Source organism: Haliaeetus albicilla, chromosome 8 (assembly GCF_947461875.1).
Source record: "Haliaeetus albicilla chromosome 8, bHalAlb1.1, whole genome shotgun sequence".
In the NCBI taxonomy this organism is placed as follows: Eukaryota; Metazoa; Chordata; class Aves; order Accipitriformes; family Accipitridae; genus Haliaeetus; species Haliaeetus albicilla.
Window position 1 is genome coordinate 41,912,069 of NC_091490.1, and position 26,399 is coordinate 41,938,467.

A 26,399-nucleotide genomic window follows, 5' to 3' on the forward strand; every position below is an offset into this window, starting at 1 on the left:
TCTTGCCCATTTGTGCCAAAGCACACTTCGAGAGACTCAACGGCAAGCGAGCGCGTGCTCATGGCATCAGCCGACTGCAAGCACGAGCGTGCCAAAGGGTCCCTCTGTCCCACGCTCTCCTGCTCCCGTATCCACATCCAGAGGCTGCAACTGTAAGAGAAGCCAAGAGATGCAGGTACAGACAGAAAGGGATGGACAGACAGGACTCCATTTGATGCCACCGCTTTCAGCGCTACCTTGACAGAGGGCACTGAGAAAGCAGTACAGCCATCTTGTGACTTAAAAAAGCCCAAGCCTGGCAATTATTTACATAGGCAAGATTTCAGGATATAGGGTTTTTTTCCCCTCTCCTAAAAGAATAATCAGAAAAAAAGTGGTTTTAAAATAAAGCAACTTCCAAAGAAAAATCCAAGTTGAAAGTCTTGCTTTAATTTTATTCTGAAGAATAAAGCATGCCGCAGAGTGTTCTGGGGGCCCAATATGAGTCCGGCATCACAAGCTCCTCTGACATTTCCTAGGAAAACCTGCAATCGAGTCACCTGTAAACACTCCTCACGAGAAGGTTTAGAGGGCTAGGAGGAGAGCAAGGCTCTCCGGGGCAAGCATCACCTGAGACAATGCCAGACAGCCCCTGCCTCGAGAGCATCTGTTCTGCATGAGTCAGGACAGAGGATGAAAAATTGAGGCACCGATAAGGGATACAACTCACTCAAAGACATTGGAAAAAGTCAAGGGTAAGCCAAGAACAAAGCATCAGACTGGGAGATCCAGTTACGAGACAACACAGCCTAATTACAGCCTGGCTCTGGGTGGTTTTTAAGAGCGAAATACAAGCCTATGTGCTCTACAGGCTCCAGCAGCCAGGCCAGCGCTGGGGACAGAAGCTCCAGGGTACAGACCCCTTTGGGGACAGCCTTCTGCAAAGTGTTTTGCAAAAAGGCTCTGGGCAAGACCTGAAGCTCTTCTCCCCTGGCTTCCCATCTCATCACTTGGCACGGGCTACGCTGGCAACACGAAGCGTTCGACAAGCTCACCCCTTCGAGGAGGCACCCAAAGACAGTGCAGACGTGACCTGCCTCCATCCCCCGCTTCACCAGTCCTGTCCCCCAGCTCCCCTAGACACAGAGCAGAGACCTAAACCATGTTACCCGTCCTTGATAAGGGGGGACAGCCCGGTAACTAAAGCACAGGACGAGGTACGATGTTGGGGATAATGTCCCAGGTGGGTCCTCACGCGCAGCTCTGTGCACACACCTAGACTGGGAAGACCCCTGCCAGCTGCAAACACAATTCCAAGCATGAAAAACCCATCTCCTCTCTTCATCCCCTTATTGCTGCTCCTCACCCAGCCCAAAATCCAGCCCCATGCCAGGCCAGGCACAAGCCAGAGGCCCACGGCACCCATCTGGGCACCCACCTGAGCCCCCACAACCCACACAGCACATTCCCCAAGGCAGCTGGGATGAGAAGCCTTAGCTGCAAGGGCTATTCAATATTTTATGTCCTTCCTCTCTTACTTCTAAGAAACACTTTAGTTCCTCCACACCTCCCTACTTTTCCTCTTTTCAAAGCAGCCTTACACCTATTTTTAGGTCAGCACATCTTGGGTCTGCTGGATGGGTGCTGTCCCCTGCACCACCTCCGATGGCAGCAGAAGCAAAGGGATGCTCATGCCCTCCGCACTGCTGGGGCAGCTGCTCAGCCCAGGGATATTCAAGCTGCTCTGCAGAGGGAGAGATGGATGAATAAAGCATTGAAGCTATAGTCCTGCTGTCCACAGCTCGGGAGCAGATGCTGAGAGGTCCGTGGTCGCTCTCAAAACCCAGATGGCCTCACCAGGATCTCCTTACGGGCACCAACAGCAAAGCCTTTAGGGCATGCAGTCTGTGAATAGCCTCGGGGGCCAGAAACGTCACCGCTACTCCCACCCCGCAGCACCAGACAAGCTTCTGCAGGTCAGGCTACTAAAATTGAGGTGCTGAAAGGCGATAGGGGCTGCTGGCAGCCAGAGCTTCCTCCTCGTCCTTCCCTGAGGAAGCGGGATAATGTTGGAAGGACAGGCAGCGACGGTGACTCGTCCTCAGACTTCACCGCCATCTGCCCTGCATCCAGCTCCGCTTGGGTTCATCATCATCCTCAGCCTTTGGAGGTGTCAAGTTGTGCTTTGGGCTCCTGGAAAAAAGGAATCTTCTTATCAGCATAGTGCAACAAGTCCTTCCAGGAAGGAGTCAGCAGGGAACGTCCTCAACTGTCCTCCTTGGGTCTCTGCACGGGTCTCAAAGCAGGGCCAGGGTTCGCACAGCAGTCGGGCAGTATCCAGCAACTCCAAATTCAGGGAGACCTTTCTCCTCCTGACAAGTTTTGCAACAGGAGAGAAACAGGCTGCGAGCTTCAGGGCCTAGATGCCGGAGAGGAACAGAGGTGACAGGAAATCCCAAACCAGAGGAAAATTCAGCTTGTTCTGGGTCAAATGCAGAGGAGGAAGCAGAAGCACAAGCGGAGGTGCAGGGAAAGGAAAGCCCTTTCCAGAAGAGCAGCCCAAGAGGTCAAGTCTGTACAAGGCTTCTGGGGACTCGCAACACTTCAATTCTGATGCTGAAGGTCAAAACCCCAGAGATGATCAGGAGCCGGTTCCCAAAACCTCCGGGATCCTTCCCAGAAGGGGCTCAGAGGATGATTAGCCAACGACTCTCTGAAGCAGAGCAGTCCCAGTGGCACACGGGACCAGCAGCCACCATCTCCCACTGCTGCACAGATGACCAAAAAAAAAAAATCCATCCCAGGCACAGCGGACATTACCTTCGCTTTGGAGCAGGTGGCTGAGGCCGGCAGCCAAGCCAGGGCACACCGATCCACCCAGCCGTGCCCGATGGGGAGAGCAGACGCCAAGCTCCTGCAAGTCAGAGCTCCTCCATGAAACAGCCGCCCTTCCTCAGCAGTAAAACCAATTAAGAGAGGAAAGAGATGAGCAGCGCTTTGATGGATGCTCCCCAGCTGCCGGCAACGTGGGGATGCAGAGGCCACTGTGCCAGGCGGGGTGCTGGGGCCGTCGTGGCTGTGCTGTGTGCCAGGGGACCGGGAAGGAGGTGAGCCATGCTGCTTGGCCCCCGAGCTCACCAAATCAGCCCGCTCTGCCCGGCGTCATGCTCAGCCTGCCGATGGATGAACCGCCCCCAGGACTTGCGCTGGATCCTGCACGCTCCTGTACTTGTTCTGGACACCCCAGGGAGAAGAGTAAAAACAGCTCATCTGAACCGTACGCGGCACGTGCCTCGCCGCATGCAGGGCCATCGCTGCCCCGGCATCCTGCGAGAGCCGGCATAAAGCTGCATCTCCTCCTGCCGAAATCCAGCCTGGATGGTGGCAGGGATTTACCCCTCATGGGGTGGAAGAGGCAGCCCGGCTGCCTAGCATGGTGGGGGTTAAGCTGCATTGGGGTGCTGCCCTAAACCCCTAGCCGCAGGCAGGGAGCAGGCAGGCTCAAGGGTCCCTTCGGAAATCCCTGGGCAAGAAAACAGGGACACCAGGTTACATCTGGACCGCCACCATTTTAGAGCCCTGAACAGAAACAGCCACATACAAATACCACCAATATACCTGGGAAAAACAGATTTGCTTCTTGCTTTATTTATCAGCCAGGCAAGCGATTCTACGCACACAGACAGAGGTGGGAGAGCAGGAGCACATCCCCGAGACACCCTCTCCCGGCTCCAAAAATGTATTCGTTATCCCCAGGCGGTTTCTGGCAGGGTGGAGAGATCGCTCTCCGATTAGAGATGTTTATCAGTAAGCTATAATGAAGGTGGGACACTGACACCATGATGAATATTATATTTCAGGAAAATTTAAATGAAATGATCCATCATGCCCAGCAGAAGATCAGCAACACCTTCTGCTGAGCACCCACACCAAGCGGAGCGGCTCCTCGACTGAGGCTCCGCTGTGGAGACCTGCAGTCACCTTGGCTCGCCGCTCCAGAGGAAAAACAGCAGCAACAGATAAAAGAAAAGCACTACATATTTCCAAGGGCACATAGAGAAGCAGCAACACTAACTGGCTCGCTTGCAAAAGAGCCACAGCCTTCTCCAGCACGGCAGCAAGATATCCCCCTTGCATAGGCTCTGCTGAGCATCGGGACAACCCGTGTTTCATTTACTCGAGCGAGTTCAGGTCCTAGCATTCAGCACACCCAGAAATAGAGTGCCCTCGGAAACAGGACGTCGTTCGTGCAGGATGCGGAGGGGAAGGGTTACGGAGCGGCTTTTCCCTTAAGTGAAATATTGCCGCCGGCTCAATGGAAGCAGGAGGTTCGTCCCCCCTGGGAGGAAGCTATCAGAAACCACTCTCCCTCCAAGCGCGGCTAGCCCACGTTTTGCTACCTGTTGCATTTTGCAATCAGGCAAAACGCTGGAAGAACGCAAGACGACGTTAAAAAGCAAGAGCGGGTGCAGCGGCGCGCAGGGCAGGACACCAGAAACACTACAGGCTGCTGCAATCCAGACACGAAGCATTACACATGCATCTGAATTTTAAATACAGAGCATTATGACTGGCATCCTCACAACTGCCACAGCAGCCTCACCACTACAGCTTTTATGGTAATTCACAGGGAGTTACCCACAAGGCACTGCAGAGATTTTCTTGGCAGCCATCCTAAACTAATTTTTATAGGTTAGTGTACGGTTATACATAAACGTTTAAGAAAAATAAAATGGCGACTCAGAGGGAAGGAGCCGACCAGGAGGTTTTTGTGCTGCCCTGCAAACGATGGTCCAGTGCAAAATGCCACGGGGCCGAGGTCCGTGCCACTGCTGCCAGCCACCCCATGCTGGGGACTGGGGGACAGAAACGCCAGTTGTTTCACAAACTGGTTTACACTGGGCAAACCCCATGCAGCGGCCACCACGACGCCCAGCCCTCTGCATCGCTCCTGCACCACTGCCTCTGGTCTTCCAGAGCATCCCTCTGCCCTTTGCAAGGTGTTCAGCTCAACCAGGTCCTGCCTGGCCAGGAGATGACACTGCCACCACCCTGCCCACTCCTGGGTGGCCATCGGGTGCCTGCCTACAGGTATGGGTGCTGGGCTGCGGCGCTCAGCCCCCATCTTCCCCTTCTCCCAGGTTGCCCAGGGAGGTTGGGTGCATCAGCCAGCTGGCTGGACAGGAGCAATCCCAGGGGACAACAATTTGTTGGTGGAAACCACGGCATCCTGACAAACACCTTTGATGTGCTTTGACGCCAAATCCTCCCTGTCACCATCCCTGCCTGCCAAGGGCCACCCCTCCACCCCAGGCACGTCCCCTCCTGCAGGGAGGAGAGAAAGGCTGGATTGGTCCCCACCTGCCTACTCCACCTCGGAGCTGCCAGCGGGACACGGCTCTGCCCATCACCTTTGCTTTCCACACATCCTGAGCCGTGCCGGTCAGGGGTGACACGGAAACTTTACATGGCGACTGGAAACTGCTGCTCAGCTTCCGACTACCCTTCGCAGCCGATGGAGGGAAAGAGTCGAAGCCGCTGCCAGCGAGCGACAGCAACACGGTAAACAAAGGGAAGAAGCAGCGGGAGGGAAACCTTGATGAGTGCAAGCCAGAAGCAGCACCCATCTACCTTTCACGGGAACCAGAGCAAACACTTGATAACAGAGCTGAAGATTAGTTTAAAAAAAAAAAAAAAAATCCCCAATTCCTGCAGATTTTGCATGCGTGCACACACATGTGCATCTGCAGCACGGCAAGCAGGTAGTCTGTCCATGGCTGCTGTCTTCACAAAAGCAAAATGGAGGGAAGCACGATCGAGACTTTTAAGGAAAGAACCTTTCAGATTTAAATCATCTGTGGAATTACTAGCAACACTGATACGGATACAGGGACACCAAGAAGAAGGAAACAATTAAGCAACAGCTCAGAGGGAGAGATGGTGAGATACAACTCGAGCACCACAAAGAGACAATGTGCTGAATTTCAGACAAGGCTGATATTTTTCCTGAGATAGGATTATTGCATTTTGAGAAGCCATGCAGAAACCAGCACACCATGCCCTCCCTCTCCTTCCCACTATTTGCAATCCTGGCTCAGTGGCTGCAAGCAAGAGAGATCGAGAGCACTTTGCCTCCAGCCTTGTGCCTTCTGCACCCAGAGCACGTGGTTACCCCATGTAACTCTGCATCGCATCATGTGTCAATTGCCCACAAGCAGAAGTGAAGGGGGGGGGGGGGGGAATCCTGAAAACAGCATTATGTAAAAAGTTAGGGCATTTCCAAAGTTAGGATCTGGTGTATCTCAATTCACCCCTCAAATGGGCGTGTAAATCCACCACCTCCCAAGAACACAGCAGCAAGCGCCGAAGAGAACGAATCATTCCTAAAGTCTGAGCAGACCAGCTTACCTGTCGCACTCTTAAACTGGCTAACTAGAGCAAATTCAACGCTCAAAAGCGGGACACCAGATGCATTCCCACCTTCATGCCCCTGCGTGCCACATCTGAGATGCCCCAAGACCAAAGCAGAGACATGGCAGCCGGAGAGGCAGAGCCCCCCAGGCACCGTGCTCCCAGCATACAGACTCACACGCGAATGTTTCGCTACTCAAACCCCAACAGCATTAAAATCCCCCTGGAGAGAGACAGAGACCCTTCTTGCAAACCACTTGCAGGACCCACCATGCATTGCAAATCATGGCTGCAGCCGAACCAGCTGTGATCCGAATCTCCTACCTGCAGCCACGCTGCCCACATGCTGCCGTCCACCCTCCCAAATCACACCATTAAAAGCCACTCGACCTTCAGGTTTCCTCCTCCATTAGCACATCCCCGTGAAGGTGGGGGCATCCCGGTTGCTTGCGAGGTCCCAGCCAAACGGCAACCCTCTGGTCTGATGTAAACCAGCACCGTATAGAGCAATAACCTATGAAACGAGGCTGTAAACAAGTGATTCAGCTGCTAGCTTTGTGAAAACAGCCCCAACATAGTGGTGGGAGTGCAGACCTCCAGGAGCTGGGCAGAAACAGCCACAGGCTTCCTAACCTAAACCATCCCACAGCCCCGATTTAATCTGATTTATGCAAATGTTAAACCAATTTAGGTGTGCATATTGTACAAGTCACCTGGCCCAGTTTAATTTGATAGGTTTTTTAAACCCGTTTAGACAAACTAAGATCTGCTTTCTAATCTAGAGCAGCTCTTAATAGTACAAATGTTGCCAGGGAACTGGAGCACGGACATTATGACATATCCTATTTGTATGACAACACTCAAACCGCAATGGCCTGAGCTATAATAACGTATGGAAGAGGGCAACACTAAAAATCACATCTCTCTCTGGGCTGGCCATGTCCATGCAGCAGGGCTCCGAAACTCCGCTCTGCTACACCACAAGCTGTGCGGAGGTCACCTCCAAAGCTTTCCAAACCCAAGATGCACAAGCCCGGGTGAGTCCCAAATAGCCCACGGCCGCAGCAGGCCGGCTGGATTGGGATATGGCAAAGCCTTGCTTTTTCCAGGGCAGGGCACAGAAGTCCCTGATGGGGCCAGCAAGTCCCAAGAGTAGGGAGAAATCCCAGTATTGGCTCCTGTTGTGTCCCCCATCCCCATGAGCTGGGCTGTCATCACCCTCATCATCACCCCTTTGTCTCCAGAGCAGAGCAGAGCATCCCTAAGTGCCTCTGAAGATCTGCAACCCTTTCAAAAAGCTCAGGTGTGTGCGTACAGCCCATGCTGCTCTCCTCGCATCCGCACATGCTCCCTCCTCACACCTGGACATCCCGGGGGGGACACACACGTACCCGTCCCCTTCCTCTGCCGCAGCAGCACCTCCACCTCCTTCCCTCGGTGGCTGCACCCAGAGCGTGCTGCTTGCCACGTGTGCGTGGGAGCCACGTGCCGGCCCTCGGGAGCTGGTGGGAGGACAGGAGCCAAAAGGCTTCATGGATTAAAATAATAATAAAAAAAAATAAATTAAAAGTTTGAAGAAACTCATGCCTCCCAACCAGCTCCTTATCAAGTGATGTCAAGAGGGCAACGCAGGCTGAAAATTATTGTTTTCAATGATGCTGGGGCCACGCTGGGACATAGCCATCTGCGAAGGGTTCTGTGCGCAGGACACGCAAGTCTGCAAGGGCTTATTCGGCCAAACAGCAAATAATCCGACAGCGCAGGCAGTTATTGCAATGGGAATGCCAAACTCGATAAATTACTAAGCTAAGACAATGATACCCAAGCTAGGAAAAAAAAAGTCCAAGAGAATTATGTTAGAAGTCTGGAGGGTTTACAAGTTGAAGGATGGAGGGGAAAAAAAAAAAGATAAAAAAAGACAATTTCCAGTTTGCTAGGCTGATGTCAAAGAAAACAAAAAAAATCAGGCAAGTTATAAAGCAAACAATCAGAAAGAGAGGACAAGAGGGAAAAAAAAAAAAAAGAGCGTAACAAACAGAGCCCTTAGATTGTTCCAGCTTATTGTGTAATAAACTTTGCAGAAAGGAAGCTGGCCTGAGCTTTACTACTTCAGGGCTCACAAGTTTAAAATCGACAGCAATTTAAAAAAAAAAAATAATACTGTTCACAGCCTGCCCAGCCTGGCTATTTTCTTCAGTTTGCAAATAAAAAAAAAAATAAAATAAAATAAAAAAGTTCTGTGGATCCTGCCCAGGGTCACCAGCTTGGAGCAAAGCCCAGGACTCCCGACCCCGCTCCCACCGACCTCTGCACTAGCGGCAGGAAGCAAAGAGCTTCATGGATGGAGGGAGCTGGGCCAAGGGAAAGGATTATTTGAAGTAGAAAGTTAGGCACTTTTTTCACACTGTTGAAGCAATGATATTTAACTGAAGTCATTTGCAGATTTTCCTTTTTTGAGGAGACAGTTATGAATAATATGCATGTTCTTATCAATTCATATAAGAAGAATTTAAAGCTCAAAGTTCAGCAACTGTGGATTAAACTACTCAGCAGCACCTTTTCAATGCAACTGAATAACCTCTCCTTACCATACGCTCGCACTGCCCACACTGACTCGGGTTAGATCTGGCTTCACTTTATCTCGGTATCCTATACTCGCAATTTTGTTATCTCTGCAATGCAAAAGAAAAACTGTTTTAGCTGGGAACAGAGTGGGTTCAAATAAAATCCATACGCAGTGGCAGGCCACAGGCAACACGTCGCATCCATCACGGCGACTCGCCACCCACGCAACCTCATACGCCACGTGGAAAAGTAGATAAACAGTTCAACATGCACTAACTGCCTCGAGTTATTCTGCAACAAGGCGAGCAGCTGGATGGGAACTTCACCCCGCTCCACGCCGGCTTCGAGCCTATTGAACCACAGAGGGCACAGCCACGCCGGGCACCGCAGAGGGCATCCATCCCGACCCACTGCCAGCCCAGCCGACCCGCCACTGGGCTGTGTTTTGAGATCAAAGCAGCATCAGGTGGGACAATCTCCCACCTCAAAGCCAGCTTTGAGGTCCCTAAATACGGCCCGAGCCCTTTGGGCCAGCGTGGCAGGCAGGAGCTGTTCCTGCGCTATGGAGAACCACCACCACCCCTCCAGCCTCAGTTTCCCCAGCGTGTGGCCACATCATCTCCTCGGACATCCCACCAGGCTGGACCTCGAGTGTCTCTTCCCCCTCATTCCCACCTCTCCCCTCAAAGCAGCAGCAGAATTAAGGGTATAACAAGAACCCACCCTCCTGGAGAAAGAGCAAAGGCACATCTTTCCTCTTCTCCTTAGGCAACATGTCACACTGGTTATTCTTTAGCATCCAGAAAAAAGGCAGAGCAAACCCGCTCCCCTTGGGGTGAGACGGAGGAGACACCCCAGGAAGACGCTGCATTTACCAAATTCACATTGATAAAACCCAGTGAGCCCCAGGGACCAGGGGGACAGAGACCCAGGGTGGCACAAAGGACCTGATCCCGTCCTGCCAGCAAAGCTGATACCAGAAGACAACTACACGAGGACTCGAGGACCCCCTGCCCCCCCATCACCTCCACTGCCCCACGCCCAAGTGTACAAACGGCTCTGCCGTGGGGGACCCCTCTCCCCCTGCGGGCAGCCCCCCGCATTACTCGGTGGCACGGCTTCAGCTGGAAGCTCCTCTCGCATTACTCAAAGTATTTATGACTTTTTCCCATTTGAAATATGGGCCCTTACCACGCACAGGAAGGAGGAGGAGAGTGCCAGCAAACTCGTTAATTTATAAGTCAATCTGGCAGGGAACAATTAACAGCTTTCCCACCATCAGGTTGGCAGGAGGAGGGGTACCTTCCCCCCAGGGAGGGCAGGAGGGTCCCTGCATCGGCACGCACTCTGCCCTGCCAAACCCAACCAGCTTCACGCTCAGGACCCAAATGTGACTTCCCCCCCCCCCCCATCAGGGGCTCCCCCAGCCTGAAGGGACGAGCAGCCTCGTCCCCCCACAGCAGGACCCCCATCAGGTCATGCCACCCGCTCCCCCAGCCTGGTGCAGGTACGCAACCCCCAAAACATGCTGGGGGGGGGAGGAAATAAAATATATAAATCCATATTTTACTGCTCAGGACACAGGTCCCTGCCCGAGCAGAGCTGCGAGGCAGCGCTGGCAGCCCGGGAGCTGCGGGCAGGAGCAGAAGTGCGAGTGTCTATGGAGAACGTCCCCTTCAAATTTAGCGGGGGTTTGTCCGGGGAGGGGACAGGGGGACGCTCCAGACGCAGAGCCCCTCGCCCCTGCGGGGTCTCCCAGCTCGGAGGAAGGGCTAGGAACGCCCCCCAGCCAACCAAAACCGCTTTTTCCTCGCAATTGCAAGGAGCACTTTGACAAAAGCAAAACCTCCCGGGGACTTGGAGAGGGCAAATGCCCAAAGACCAGAGCCGTCCCCAGCGTGGGGAGGGTGCAGCTCCCACCGGGAGGGACCACGCGTCCCCACAGAGCCCAAACACCCTTCCACGGGTGTCACCTCTTCACCAGCATTCCCCCCCCCCTTATCCCGCATTTGCACCATTTGCTTCCCCAGGAGGGACTGGAACGGGATCCTCCCGCTGCAACACAAACACTATTAATCTTTACTATTTTTGGGGGGGGGGGGGGGTGTTCGCCCTCCATGTGACAAGTTTTGGCTCGGGGACACCGGGGACAGCTCTCACCCGCCGCAGGATGGCCCCAGGGCTCGGGATTTCAGCTGAAATCCCGGAGGACGGATGGAAAAGGGCCGCTCGCTGCCAACCCCAGGGGTGTCCCTTGGTCCGCGGAGCCAGCTGCACCTTGCAGAAGAAGCAGATTTGGTGCAGCCAGCCCAACACAGGGGAAGGGACCCCCCCCACACACTCCAACACGGGGTCTTGGGGAGTTTTGGGGTGACCCAGGTCCTTTCCTTGCTGCTGTCACCGTCCCCAGACCACTACACAGCTGGAGGGAACGGGGTGAAACCCACTTCCCAAGGGACTCCGGAGCTGGCGGGGAGAACAAGGCACCCGTGGGGCCACCGGTGTTTGGGGTGGGGCGAGGGGAGCACCCCGGGGGGGGGACACAACCATGTCCCCAGGCTGCGGCATCGCCCTGCCAACATCGCGGGGAACGCTCCGGCGTCTTCTCCTCCGACACCCGCATCCCGGCGATGCCGCTCCGGGAGCGACATCGGCTTCGGCACCGGAGCATCCCCAGCGCACGCAAATGCCGGGAGGTCGGAGAACCCACCCATCCCACCCAAAAGGGGACGTGGGCCACCTCCCACCGACACGGGTGGTCCCACAGCGCTGCTCCACGGGAGCGCAGCCCTTAGCGCGGGGGGCGACACCAGAACATCCCAAATCCCGTCTCGTGGGTCAGCGCCCCAAACCGAGCACCCGCTCGCCCAGTGGACCCCCACTTGAGAGGTGGCCGGCGGGGGGGACGGGGGACATAGGGACGGGGTAGGGAGAGCACGGCGGGGAAATGGGGGTCCCTAAAGGTGGTGGGGGGCAAAAAGGGTGAACCGGTACCGGGGCGTGGGACTGGGCACGGAGCACAGCGTGGGGACGGGGGCCGTGGGACGGAGCCGGGCTCACCCCGGGGACCGGGACCAGGCCGTGGGGCGGGATGCACCCCAAGACCCCCTCCCCAGGGCGGGCTGCCCCCCCCCCAACCCATCTCTCCCCTTGCATCTCCCCACTACTAGTGCCGGTGGTCCAGCGCGCCCCCTCCCTGTACCCCCCCGCTATAGCGCGGCCCCTTCCTTCCCAACGCAGCCGCCCCCCCTCTTTATAACACGCCCCCCCCCCCCCCCCGGCTCTCCGGTGCCACCCACCGGCAACCTCGACGCACCCCCACCCCGCTACAACGCGACCCCCTCAACGCCAGCCGGCCGCACCCCCCCCCCCCCGCAACAAGACCCCAAGGCAGCCTGCCCACACCTCTCCCAAGCGCCCCCCCCCCGCGAGATACCCGCACCCCTCTCCCACCCATTGCCGCGACACCGCTGACCACCCACCCACCCCCGCTATAACGCGACCCCTCCCCAGCGCAGCCCACCTGCCTTCTCCCCCTCCCACCAGCGTTCTCCACACGCACACCCCCTTTACAACGCGGCCCCTCAGCGAAACACACACCCCCCCCCCGCGCCCCTCACTCCACCGCGACCCACCGGCGCCCCCCCGCTACAGCGCGCGCTCGCTGCACCCGCCACAAAACGCCCCCCCCCGCTATAGCGCGCCCACCCCCCCCCTCCCCTCACCTCACCCTCACCCTCACCCGCCGTACCTGACGGCGCGGCCGCCCGCTCCCATGCTGGCCGGCGGAGGGGCGCGGAGGGGCGCGGAAGGGCCAGGGCCAGGGCCGCGGCCGCCCTCCTCCTCCTCCTCCTCCTCCTCCTCCTCCTCCTCGCCTTCCTCCTCCTCCTCCTCCTCCCTCCGCCTCCGCCCGGCGGCTGCGCTGGGGCCGCGGCGCGGGGACACTGCGGCGCGAGCTCCCTCCCGCCCGCCGCCGGCCACTCGCACAGGTGATGTCATTCCCCGAGCCGCCGCCGCCTGACGTCACCGCGGGGCGGGTCCCCCTCCTCCATTCCTTCCCCCCCCCCCCCTTTTTCCTCCACTATTCCTAGATAGGGGAGGGGGGGCGGTGCGACGTCACCGCGGAGGGCGAGGGGCGTGGCCGCGCCTTAAAGGCCCCGCGCGCCCGCGCGCCTTGCGCACGTGGGCGCGGAGCCGCGAGGGACGCGGAGGGGCGGGGCCGGGGCGGGCCCTCGGTGGCCCCTCCCCCCCCGCTGCGGCTTTATTTCAATCAATTTCCCGTTTTCATTCTATTTCCCACTTGGGGCGCGTTTGCGATATTCAGTTTATTTGCCGTCGTCGTTGTATTTTGCGTATTCGACGTATTTCCCTTAAGATATTGTCGGCGTCGCCTCCGTTTTCCACGATATTCACGGAATTCAGCAAATTCCTCATCGCGAATATAGTGTTCGGTCTCCCTCTCCCGTCTGCTATATTTGCCGTATTTAACATATTGCCAATATTCCATATATTACCTATATTCAATATATTTCCTATACTGAATATATACTCACATGCAACATATTTCTCATATTTTAAATTTCTCCCCTTCAGTATATTCTTCATATTTAATATTCCCCATATTTAATATATTCCCCGTATTTAATACAGTCTTCATACTCAATACATATCCCATATTTAATATAGTCTTCATACTCAATACATTTCCCATATTGAATATAATCTTCATATTCAATACATGTCCCATATTTAATAAATTCCCCATATTTCCCATCTTCAATCCCTTTTCCATACTTCCCCTTCACTATTTCCCAGCCCCGTGGGGACCGTTCGGCCCCACCGCCGCCGCTCTTTCCACTCCTGAACCTGCGACGCCGTGCGATGCCCCCAGCCTCAGGTGAGCAAAAGCAAAAAATAGCAAAAAAATTGCAAAAAAATCGGAAAAAAAGGGATGAGTTTTGGGAGAGCGGGACCGATGGCCGGCAGTTCATCGATCACGGGAGGGCTTGGCATCCGAAGCGGGAGGAGTGATGCTGGGAAAATGCTCTAAGCACCTTTCAAACAGGCAAAAAAAAAAAAAAAAGGGGAAAAAAAAGGAGAAAAAAAAAAAGTCGTGAATTTTTATTATTTTCAATCCATCTCGCTGGTGAAGCAGGCGGGCACTCTCGCTCCGAGGGCAAACACCCGCTCCCCCATCTGCTGCTCCGTGAACTTTCCTTGATCCCCTCGTGCGCTTCCTAATACTGACCAAATGTCAGCCGAACGCCGAGTTTTAACCGTTCTGGGGAAATCCGGCAGAAAAATGTTATTATTTCTCTTCCAGGGGCCGAGAGGAGCCGCTCCGCTGCGCAGCCTCGGGGCGCGGGCGTCGGTACGGGGTTTCGCCTGTTTTTCTGCGTGACGAGAACCGCTTGTTGTTGAGCCCAGAGGTTGCCGTTGCTACGGCCTTGGAAATAAATTGTGGGCGTCAAACCTCCGCCGTTTTCCCGGATAACCCAGGAAAACGCCATCAGGTCCCAGCGCCGGCGTCAGCGTGAGAGCCTGGCGGGCGTGAGGCAGCACGAGGAACCTCCACGTTGATTTTTAAATTAATTTTCCTCTGCAAGAAAGGGCCGTTTCCAATGACAGGAGCCTATAGAGACCCATAGAGGTCTATAGGAGCCCATAGAAGCGCAGTGAGACCTGTAGGGGTCCATAGGAGCACACAGAGATCTGTAGAGGTCCATCCGCACCCATGGGGACCCGCATGACCCATAGCATCCCACAGGAGCCTGTAGGGTCCCATAGCGGTCTATAGGAGCCCACAGAGACCTGTAGGGGTCTATAGGAGCCCATAGAGACCTGCAGGGGTCTATAGGCATCCATACAGACCTGAAGGACTCCATAGGAGCCCATACAGATGCATTGGGGTCCATAACAGCCCATAGGAGTCCACAGGAGCAAATAGAGATCTGTAGAGGTCCATCGCAACCCATGGGGACCTGCATGACCCATAGGATCCCACAGGAGCCTGTAGGGTCCCATAGCGGTCTATAGGAGCCCATAGAGACCTGTAGGGGTCTATAGGGGTCCATACAGACCTGTAGGAGTCTATAGAAGCCAATACAGATGCACTGGGGTCCATAACAGCCCATAGGGGTCCATAGGAGCAAATAGAGATCTGTACAGGTCCATCACAACCCATGGGGTCTCTGTAGGTCTATAGGGTTCTATAACAGCCCAGAGGGACCCATGGGGTCCATAGGAGCTCATGGGGACCCACAGAGACCCATAGGAGTCAGCAGGAGCCCATAGGGACCCATAGGACCAGCTACAAGGTGCCCCCCATGTCGCTGCGGGGTCCAGCCCCACCTTCCCGTCTCTTGGAAGAGTCCCTGGCTCCATCCCAGCCACCCCTTCCCGTCCTTTCCTGCAGCATCGCCTATAAAACGCAGATCGATCGCTGATTTTCTTCCACATCCGGAAAATATCAGCTTGCACCATCAGCCCAACTCCTTTTTGAACGGCTGCGGAGCCCAGTGGCAAACACCATATCACCACGGCTCCGGCGTCCTATCTGCCGCATCTATGTTCTTAATGGATGTATAATACTTTACAGTAATTTCCTCATTTGTCATGCAATCAAATCCTTTGATCAGACATGGGAGAAATGTAAATATCAATTATTAACCATCCCATTCTGGTCTTGCTTGACTGGATTTTTTTTTATTATTTTTTTAGGAAGGAATTGATTTATTTGCAATTCAACTCTCCAACATATTTTTAATTAGGATGCTTACATTTCTGGATAGGCTGTATTTTTGAAGGGAGAGAGTTTTGATCACTAGAGCAATCGATGCATCCATGTATATTTTATAGCTGAGAGACAGTTGTGAAGGAAAGTGTAAAATAAGTGAGGGGGGTTTAAATCCTGCGCAGAGTGGGCTGCTATACCGCGGTTTAAAATCTCAGTGGCCAAATTTGCTGCCGTACAGTCATTTATAGCCCCTCAAACTGTGTGAAGCGTTGGCATGAAACGGAGAGGTGGCCAGGAAATTTCTGACAGAATATTTTTCCATCTGCAAATAGTTCTTTTTTTTTTTTTTTTGAGTGAGGCATTTTGTATAAACATGTTGCCTTCGGCAAAAATGGCTTTGGAAATGAAAATAATAACTGAAAAAAAAAAGAAATTAGAAGAAGGCTGAAACTCAGCTGCTTTCTTTTTGGCTTTCCATTTGGAAATGGTTTTCCACTCAAAGTTTTAGAAGTTTCTGGTGTGTATACTGCCTGAAAAGTCAGGCTGGGGCTGCGACACACATTTGTCTTTGCATTTCAGTATCCACACTCTCATGACATTTTCGCTGGTGCCAGTTTTGCACGAGGTAATCCCCATCCTTCTCCCCCAGAATCCCAAATTTGGCTTAAAATTCAGGAAACTGGGAGCATTCTCCTCTCAGCCAGGCTGTTTATTTGCTGTCTGGAGTTTTATTGAAGCTCTGAGAGTTGCATTTTGCAAGCTGTCTTCCTCCTGAAAGCGAGCAAGCTGCGCCTCTTCCTTAATCATCTGCTTTTGTTTGCTTGAAGGAAAATACCAAATATCTCATGACTCGCCATAAAGCCGTGAATGACTGCAAGGATGCGCAATTGCTGGGTGTCCTCATGACTAATGGGTGAGTTTTCAGGTGCACGTGGAGCCTGCGGAGATGCGTCCCCAAATCCTGCTTGATCTTTTCTTTTTTATTGATCGATCTGCTAAAGCATGTGACATCTTCTCCCGAGCCCAGCGGTGGCTGGTGCGGAGAAGCTTCTGCGGTGTGAAATAGTCACATCTTAATGCCATCTTGTCATCATGTTGTACCGAGACAATATGATCCCACCACGCAGCCGCATTTTGTGGGTCCGCTGAAGTGCAGCAAGACTTTTTGAAGGTGGGAGCATCCTTTATCCTGTAAACCCAACACCCACATCCAAAGGCATCACCCAAGGGAATCAAAGGTTTGGGCTTGACCTTGACACTTGGGGTTTGTGCTGGAGCCGGCTTTGCTCCCAACTTCTTTTCCAACCTATTTTTGTTTCCGCTGGGTTTTAATTCCTCTAAAAGCCGGGTGGAAAGTGAGTCTGCTCCAGCAGCTGTAGCTGCCGTCCCCAGACACGGTCACCGGTGGGTTGTGAAAAAAGCTATTGATCTCCCCCTTGATGGCATTTGAATTCAGTTCTTAAATTAAAGCTGGTAAAACAACAAGTTGAAGAACAAGCACGGCGCACGATCAATGCCGGCTTGTCGCTGGTTGAAAGGGCAGGTGCCGATCCATAAACCCATCCGCCCGGAGAGGAGCCTGTGCCGCGACCCCGAGCCGAGGGCCGGAGTCGCCGCTACCGCTCCTGGCAGATACCGAATGCGTACGTACCTGCCACCAGGGGTAGACATGCTAGGGGATAACCGAGTCTGCAATTCCATCCGATTTTCTGTTTAATTTCCATTTTCTTCCAACCAGAGCAGATCAGCGGTTTTACTGGTCACCGGAGGATTTGGGCAGGTCAGCCCCGGGGAGCGAGCAACCCCGTGATTTCCAGAACCTGCCTTATATCCTCCTGGGGAAGGTCTCATCAGCGGCTGAGAAACCGCTCCAAAATACTCATTCTGGGGTCTTCCTGAGGCAGAAACTCATCTGATCTAACTTAAAGAGTGGTTCTCCATTGCTGTCGTCCCACCAGAACGCGGCTTCCGCACAGCAGCAGCGCTGGGACAGCTGGGCTGATGGAGCAGCTGGAAGGGGTAAAACCGAGCTCACTGATGCCGTCAGGAGGTTTTGCTCCAGCTTTGTGCTCTTTCCTTGCTCCCAAGTCCTTACCATGTTGTTTTCCAGAGAAAAGTGGTGAGGAATAAATTCCTCTATAATCACAGCGATGGGGGGGGAGCTCATGTAAACCCGACCTGCGCAGGGCTGCACGCCAGCCCCAGCCTCGGCCCCCACGCTGCCCAAATGGAACAGAGCCACCAAGGTTGATAAAGAAAAATGAAAAAGCTCTCCCTTGTTAAGCAAACAGAGCCCCCCGCTGAGACTCGAGCAAAGCTGCCCCTGTTCAGAGGCTCCCCCAAAAAAACAGTGCTCATGAGACACATGAAAAAGCTCCCTGAGCTGCAGGAGGACGTTTGAGGGACAATTTGTGATCTGAGGTAATTTGCGATGGAGGCAAATGCCTTCCAACGAGGTTTTTCTGGGGGGTGATGGTACCTGGGTGCTGTGGGGTGGCAGCTCAGGCTGGAGCAGTGCAGCGATGCACCCACTGCCATCCCCAAACTGGTTTCCAGCAGCACTGCTGGTGCCTAGGGACCTCATTTGAGGTTAGAAGACGGGCACGCGTCAAACACGTAAGACACGCTTTGGCATCGTCTGCTCCTGCAGAACAATAGTTACTCTTCATGTTAGTTCAGTTACAGATCAAATAATCTGAAAAATTCACAAGTGGCTGCGGATACAAATTAACTTAACAAAACATTTTGAAAACGTCGCAGTACTGGGGAGAATTCAAATGCGGCACACACTGGCGGGAGAGAAAAGCCAAGTGTCTGTACCAGAGTCCTCCCCATCAACATTTTCCCCGCGTCAGATAACACAGAAAGCAGCTAAAGCTGGATGAAATATAATAATAACGCGGTCCAAGATGGAGCGATGCCATATGGAAGCCCAGGGAAGTTTTCACTGCTCTTTGCTCCGCTGATGTTTTTCAGCTGTGTCATTGGTACTTTGCTTTATCAAGAACATTACGGGCTGAATTCTGTCTTTGCAGTGAAAAATGGCAGGCTGAGTTTTGCTCTCTGTTGCACCAAAGTCATCGGTGTTGCAGGAAGGTAAAGGACAGAGGTATTTGGCTTGTGGTCACCGTTTCATAACTGCAGAGCAAAAGCTATAAAATCTTGATGAATCTTGTTAGCTTCCAAGCCTAAAAATGGCTCTTTGTGCTCCAGCCTGGCTGGGTGCAAATGTGGATGCTTTGGATCAAGGCAGCAGCATCCTTGTGCCCGGTGCTGACAGCAACTTGTTACACGCAGAAAGCAATCTGTTAGGGAAATCAGCCATCAGTTACTTTCCCTCCGGTTTCATTTCCAGGAGGGACGTTTCCAGCTCAGCTGCTCGGTGGGGCTGGGGTTCACCCTCTGCTCTGCGGTGCCTAAATGGAGATGGGTTTTGGTGTGGGGAGAGGAGCCCGTGGGATAAATATGGAACGGGCTATACAAGGAAAAGCTGCGTGGGATGCTGCGAACAGCCTCGCTGCAAATGTAACCCACGCCGTATGTAAGGTCCAAACTCCCACCCACGCTGGGGTTTGGCTTTCCCCACCACCAGCCAAAGCTGACGTGAAACCGTGCCGCGGCGGGTGCCCTCCCAGGGCGACTTCCCAAACACTGGCTGGTCCCCACGGGAGCGATGAGGGAGGAAGGGAGAAGCAATGGCAGGAGTTTCCCCTCCTTGCTGCAAGCAAATTTTCCCTTTTGCAGTGGAAAAGGTAGGGGGGTGCTGGCACAGGGGCTGCGAGGAGGTGGGCATGCACGCACCCTGGGCACCATCACTGTTAGCCAGACTTTCTTGAAGGCAAAGCAATTGCACATCACGGCACGGATGCAGAGAGTGCATTGCAGGGTGTGCCTTGGGGTGTCTTCTGGGCTGGGTTTCCATCTATTAGTTATCTCCTTTTCTTCTTCCACCTCCAGCTACCAAACCAGGCTTTATCCTCACCTTCTTGCTTCCCTTGGGTTTGCTCCCGTGCCAGACGCGCCTCATCCAGCCCAACGCAGAAGGATCCTTGCGGCCAGGGCTGAGCCCCGACCAGCCCTGCATCCCTTTCCTCACTGCACCCCAAAGTCCTGCTCAGCGCCGGCCACCCCCATCCCACCTCCCCTGTGCTTGAGGTCACCCCACGGAGCTGCCAACAAAATAAAAACTCTTTGGGCAGCACAGCGTGAGCAGGAACCACCCGCGTTACTGCTATTGCCTTTATTAAATTCACTCCTCCCCGGCTGGAGCAGGCAGCTGAAGCTTTTTGTGCGAATGAAATGAGAATAAAACTGGTTGGAATAGTGCGGTGAGATTAGTCATTAGTCATTTCACCTTCTTCAGGAGTCGCTGCTAATTGAGACGCTCAAGCATTGCTGTTTACCTGGAAGCTGACTCACTCCGGCCCCAGCGCTCAGACCCCCCTGTGCCAGCGGGACCGTATTTATGGGTGTCACTCAGTCTGTCTCTGCTTTTGGTTTTGTCCTCCTGGGGCCTGGAAGCTAAAAGAGGGGGAAGGCAGAAGAGACAAATGGGCTCATAAATTCCAATGGGCCATGGCAGAATATCGTGGCGCGGCAAGACGCAACCCCGGGCTGCCGAGCCGGGGGAACGCGTGGGGAGGAGAGGGAATCCCTCTCTGCTCTCCTCCTCGGTGCAGCTAAGGATCTGGCCCTGAGGGCTGTCGTTAACCCGCCGCCCTGCTTTCCTTGGCCAGGGAATTATGGCTGATTGATGCCTGGTATTTCTACAGCCCTCATTACCATAGCAGCCTGTATCCCAGGAGGAGGGAGATGCCGTCACACTGGGTGCCTGCTTCATCCTGGCTGCTTTGCCGGGGAGTGACTGCAGGCTAATGTTGCTGTAGCGGGAACCGGAGCGAGCTCAGGAGTTGTGGCAAGAGGCATCAGGAGGAAAAGCTTGTGCTCAATGCCACACTCAGGTGCTGAGGCCAGAGCAGTGTCACCTCCCGAGAGGTGGCAGGCGGCTGAGACTGTCTATGGGAGCGAGCGAGTGATGCTTCACCGTCACCATCTCCAGTGCCCCTGGTCCAGCAAAAGCTCCTTCATGAAGCCGGTGCCTCTTTATGGAAAAGTCCATCAGAAGGAAATGGAAAATGATGGCAGTTCTGTAGTCTGGGCTATGTATACGTGTGTGTGTGTGTGCGCACATATGTCCGGTAGGATCTAACAGGGGACTGACCCCCCAGCATGATCCTATGGGTAAAAAAATCTGGATCTGTCCCCCAGGATGGCTCTTTGCAGGTCTGTGCCCCACAGGAGTGTGCGAGTGTGTTGGGGAATTGCTGTGCTTAGGGCAGGGAGAGGAGCTTTTGTTTGGAGTGGATTAAATTATCCAGAATATAAAATAGGAAACGGTCTACTACAGCTGAATGAAATGTGCGTATGGGACTCCAGTGATCTCTGTGCTGAACAAATGAGGTCTTAACGCTCTGCCTGCCCTTGAGGAGGAAGAGAAAGATTTATATTCCTTCCTTCCTTCCTTCCTTCCTTCCTTCCTTCCTCCCTCCCTCCTTCCCTCCCTTCCTCCATCCCTTTTCCTGTTGTCCTCTCTCAGATGAGAGGCTGGTAGGAAACTGCAGGAGATCTGGCTCCATGGCAGCCAGAGAAGCCCCCAGAGTCCCGGCTGCTGCCAGCACAAGCCCTGGAAACAGGCACCGCACGTTCACACCGTGCAGCAAAGCAAAGGTTTCCCCGTCCTGGAGGAAGCTCCTGCATCCCAGGGACCTGCAGGATGGGAGACTGGACCAACCTCTTTGCAAACAGCTCTTTTTCTAATTGAATTTCTCCTCTGCGCGGGTCCCCGAAGCTTCATTCGTGCACAGGGGAAGTGAAGTTTAAATAGGAATTTCTGGCTTTTATTTGCCTGCCAGCACGGGTGGGTGGGCGGGCGAGGCGGTTTAGAAGGATGTTTTCCTTTCGTTTTGCAGTCTCATTGGGCAGCTATATTTAGGCCAGTTTCTAATTTTCTGGGCTTAATTAATGAGCTGAAGTTTTCACTCACAGGCACTCGAACAGCTTGGGAAGTTCAGCCTGGTCACTGGGCAAGAAAAAAAAAGTCTTTCTTCTCTGCAAGCACTGGGAAGTGACCTGCAGATAACCTCAGAGAAAGCATCTCCACGGGCTCACCGGGACATGCCAGCCCCAACCCTCGGGTACCCTGCGCACAACACGGGCTCGCACACGCGATGCCACACAACTACACGCCACAGCAACACGCACGGCACCTACCTACCCACCGACGCGGGGATGCGCTGCCACTGTTTGTGTCATCCATTCGGGTACCAGTCACACCGATACACGGCTATGTCATCCTAGGCATATATGATGCTTTCACTGGCATATAGGAGCCTACAGGCACCTATAGAGGTTTTACGCTATTTTTTTCTCTCTTCCAAACGGGGCTTGGATGCGTCGTACCTGCACACACCCCGTGCTGGGTACAAGCAGTCCCGCTTCACCCTGACACATGGCCCGTGGTCATCACTCTAATCATGTAAAAGGATTTTCAGAGGGTGGACGGCTGTAAATCTTTCAAGTTTAAAGCCCCTTTCCAGCTTCGGGTTGCCACCTGGCTGCTTGCCAAATGGCTTGGCTGATTTTCCTACGGACGTGCCAGACGCTCTTGAAGCAGCTCCGAGGGTGTGTTGGCCATTTGTCCCTATTACCTGGGCGGCTTTTTAGTATTTAACGAGGGTGCTATTATAACCCACCACCAAATGCATAGGGTGACCAGGGAGATGGGTGCTCATCTCAGCTCATCTCCAGTGTCACCCAGCCAGACTGGGACCGGGGAGCTGGACCAGAGCCCTCCCTGCCGCGTGCCCTGGGATTTGCTTATTTTTTTCCCAGCTGAGCTTTGCCTCGCAGTACCTGCGGGGTTAATGCTGCAGAGCCCCTGCCTGCTCCCTGCCTGATGAGCTTTGTCAGACGCATGCTCATCTGTCCAGATGTGTTAGGGCTGAGCGGACCCACGTCTGCCAGATGTGTCCCTGCACCCCTCTATCCCCCTCCCCATCTCACCAGGTGTGGAGGGGAGACGCGGGTGCTGCCCTTCGCACCCTGCGTCGCCCGCCCACCCACCCCTGGGATAGTCTTAATGTCCTGGTGTAAATCTCAGGACCAGCAAATGGGAGGGAAGGGGCAGCCACAGAACTGCTGGAGCGCAGGGTTTGGGGGGCTGGAGAGTGACCCTCGCAAAGGAAACGTCATTCCTCCAGGGGAAAATTGAGCTAAGAAAGAAGGAAATAAGATCTGGAAGGTTTTTGGTTTGGGTTTGGTATTGTTTTCTTTTCAGTAGCCTCCCTCCCTGATGTTAACTAATAATAAACACTGCATTTTCAGCTTGCTTTCCTTCTAGCCCCAGCCAGGACCACATTCTTCCCTGGCACCTACATGGTCATTTACACCAGCATAAAACAGGCGCAGAGAGAGCTGCAGCTCCGGGCTGAACCCTCCTTTGCTCTGCACCGGCTGCCCCGCAGGTCTCCCCCAGTAATGACCCTCACACTGGTCCCAGTTTGCTCATGGGTACATAGCAGGGAGAGCTCTCGGCCATGTTTCCTACACCTATAAAGGCACCGGGTGCAGGGCTTCAGGGTTAAAAAATGCAGGAGAGAGGAAAAGCGGCTGGAAACAAGGGGTTTTCAGCGTGACAAGGCTTAATGCCACAGATCTCCCCGGCTCCTCATGTAAACACGCTTACCCCGCTTCAGTTCCCTCAGGACCGGCACCATCTTAAAATAGATCTAGCTTAAAATAACACCTTGCTTAACCCCAGGCAGATGTGTAGGTTTTCTTTTCCAGCAATAAGGAGGTTTTTTAGTTTCCAGTGAGAACATACTCAGCTAGAAAGAAGGACCAAGGAGAGAGGGGTGATGGTACCGGAGCTACAAAACTGCACCCCAAAGCCGGTGGTTGGGTGGTCCCCGGGGGCTGCAGCCACCCAGCCTCTTTTGGGCTGAAATCAGGCAGATTTGTGGGCAAGGAGGGCATTTCTGGCATGGGAGGTGCTATAGCAACCAGACGAAGGTGCTTGGAAGCAGCAGAGAAGGGAAATAAATAAAATAAAAGCATCGGTGGAAAGCAGATCGAAAAGGAGGAGAGGACCCGGTGCTCCCCGGGTGTGGGGTGGGGAACCTGGTGCCGAAGCATCTGGGGGGCTGTTTCTTTCACTCAGCTTTTAAATTTAATTCCCAAAGAGCAGCTACAGTACACAGGGGAGAAGAAGCAGGGCCAGATCCTCTGTGTGCTCCCAGATTCCCATATAACCCAGCACATATCCCAGCTCCACGTACCTGTGGGGTCTTTCCCTCCCGTGGCAGTGGGTGCAGTCACCCCCTCATCCCCCAGCACCACCCAGCCTTGCACAACACCCATATTTTGGGGGCTGTCCCTCCTCCCAGCCCAATTTTCAATTCTAAAAAGAAGCTGAAATTGCTTTCTTGGCGGTTAAAGCTTTGAATTTGCCGGTGCTGGTGCATCCCTGGCTCACAGGTGCCGTGATGTGCCGGGCAGCACCGGGACCCCATCCTGGGCACCCTCCTCAGCTGGTGGGAGGAATCCTGCACCCTGGGAGCTGTGGCAGAGATCTAACACCTGCACCCTGAAACAGAGCCACCGGACTCCCTGGCCACAGGAAAAAACACCTTTTTATTAGAACTTTCTCCATGTTACATTTGATTTTATTTTTCCCTTTCCCATCCCGCTCCCCCCTTACCTCACTGCCACATTTTGGCAGGATTAATTTGAGATAAAGTTACCCTGAGTGACGGCCTTTGCTTTTGTGTTCTCCTTGTCTATTTTCCGCCTCGCTAAACCTAGAAAAACTCCAGAGAAATGCTCTGGCTTCCAGCCTTGCCAGGGGGCCCCGGCTCAGCCGACACTCATCTGCCGTCTCCACGTTCAACCGCGGGAAAAAAAAAAACCACCTTCTGACAAGGGTTATTTTTATTTCTAATGAAAAGCGAAGCCTGCTGTGCACAGGTGGAGTGGGACGGATGACAGGCGCCGAGGTGCACACATCAAAATGATTGAGGGCTCACATTTCCCAGGGGAGCCTTTTTTTTGGGGGGGGTGGTGGGGGAGACCCCCCCCAAGCCCCTGGAATTCGATGGCTTTGCAGCCTGATCGGTGAGAAAATATCACCTTTGTGTTTAGAAGAGGTGAGGGGTGGAGGGATCATGGCAGGCAGCATCGCTCCAACAGTGCAAGCCGAGCCTCTGGTTTGTGCTTTGCTGATCCCCTGGGTGCGGGGTCAGTTCAAGCCGTGATGGTTGCATGGGCATAAATATGGGAATCAAGATAAAAAACATGCAACGTGCATGAGAACGACCCAAGAGCCAGGGCTTAGTGCCTCCTGCCAGATGCAGGACCTGGTGGTCACCCCAACGGGGTCCACACTGTGTTTTCCTCCTTGATGCAAAGATGTATCAGGCTTGTCCCCGGTGGGGTTTAGGCAGGGGACGGTGGGACGGACTGAACCGGAGCTGCCGCCGGCACGCTCACCGGGCTCCCATCCCATGAGTTCAGCCCTTTGTTGAGCTCCATTATTACTTTTTTAACATTTGCTTCTGGACTTGCAGTAATTATTTCTCCAGCAGGGTGGAGGTTATTAGAATAACTGCTCCCGTTGTTAGTTTAGATTAGTTTGGGATGGAGAAAGGCAGAGAGAAGCTGTTGCTTGGAAGGCGGCATGGTTCTGAGCTGGAAAGGGCGGCTGGGGGAGAAGGCAAGGAAGAGTCCTGCAGCCTCCCGAGGCTGCGTGGGGCTGCCGGAGGGGACGGTCCTGCTCCTTCCCGGCAAGGTGGGCTTACGGGGAGTCGGTGTCCTCATGCAGAAACACAGACACGGAGAGCAAAACCCCCCGTTTGCAAGGCTGCGGTGCTCACCCGCTCCCTGAGTTCAGCCATACCAGCACGCAAAGCTTCTCCCTGCGAGACCTTGACCCCACCGAGCCATGCTCCGGCTTTCTTTCGCACCCCAGGAAGGTTTTTCCAGCTCACTCCAAATTTACACCGCTGTGCTGTGGAGCAGCCCCGGCGTGGGAGTCGGAGCACGTCTGTTGACACTCTCCCACCTCCAAACCGCATTATGCAGCTCTGGTAAATGCCCTTTCCATCTTGCTCTGATCATTAGCTGAGAGTATTCCGCTCCAGAGCTTTGCTATAATGAAAGGCACTGAACTTCGGGATCTCAATTAACTATAGCAAACGCTCTAGATCCTAGGAAAATACTTTGCTCAAATTATATTGCAATAATAATATGTACGTCCATTTACTCCTCTGGAACGGAGCGGGCATGCGCCATGTATCTCAATTTTGCTTCTCTCTCATGTCATTAGCTTCATCCGTACATCTTTTTCCCACCCAATGCACAGAGTCATCCCTAATTCCTGGGCTCCTCTGCCACCTCACAGAACAAAATCGAACCCTAATGCCGCATGGCGCTCCACCTCTGCCTGATAAATAAATTCCAGCTCTTAATGAACGATACCAAGTCATTATAATTACTAAACAGATGCGGGTGCCTGGTCCTATGGCTGCTAACTCCCTTATTTGCAAAGCTGTCACCCCAGCAGTTGAGATCTTTGCAGCTGGAAGGTCACACTCCAGGTTTGGGGGGTAATTTGGGGAAGGGGGAGAAGAAGCGGGATCTGCAGCCTTTAAAT

The 26,399-nt window shown here is 53.9% G+C and overlaps 1 protein-coding gene and 1 long non-coding RNA gene across 8 annotated transcripts in view; one reads left to right on the plus strand and one right to left on the minus strand.

Annotated features, from left to right (window-relative positions):
- The window catches only part of PTPRS (protein tyrosine phosphatase receptor type S), a 164,460-nt gene extending 151,700 nt beyond the window's left edge, over positions 1 to 12,760 (minus strand). For 6 of the 7 annotated variants that reach the window (XM_069790298.1, XM_069790297.1, XM_069790296.1 and 3 more), the window contains exon 1: positions 12,707 to 12,760. The gene's annotated coding sequence lies outside the window, so the exon portion shown is untranslated. Of the gene's footprint in view, positions 1 to 8,978; positions 8,997 to 12,706 lie in introns of those variants that run through there. The other variant, XM_069790293.1, reaches the window with a different exon arrangement.
- A 2,687-nt stretch (positions 12,761 to 15,447) lies between these two features.
- On the plus strand, positions 15,448 to 17,838 carry LOC138686319 (uncharacterized). Its single transcript, XR_011325650.1, has 2 exons — positions 15,448 to 16,604; positions 17,430 to 17,838. It is a non-coding gene; the product is annotated as an uncharacterized lncRNA (long non-coding RNA).
- The last annotated feature ends 8,561 nt before the right edge of the window (positions 17,839 to 26,399 follow it).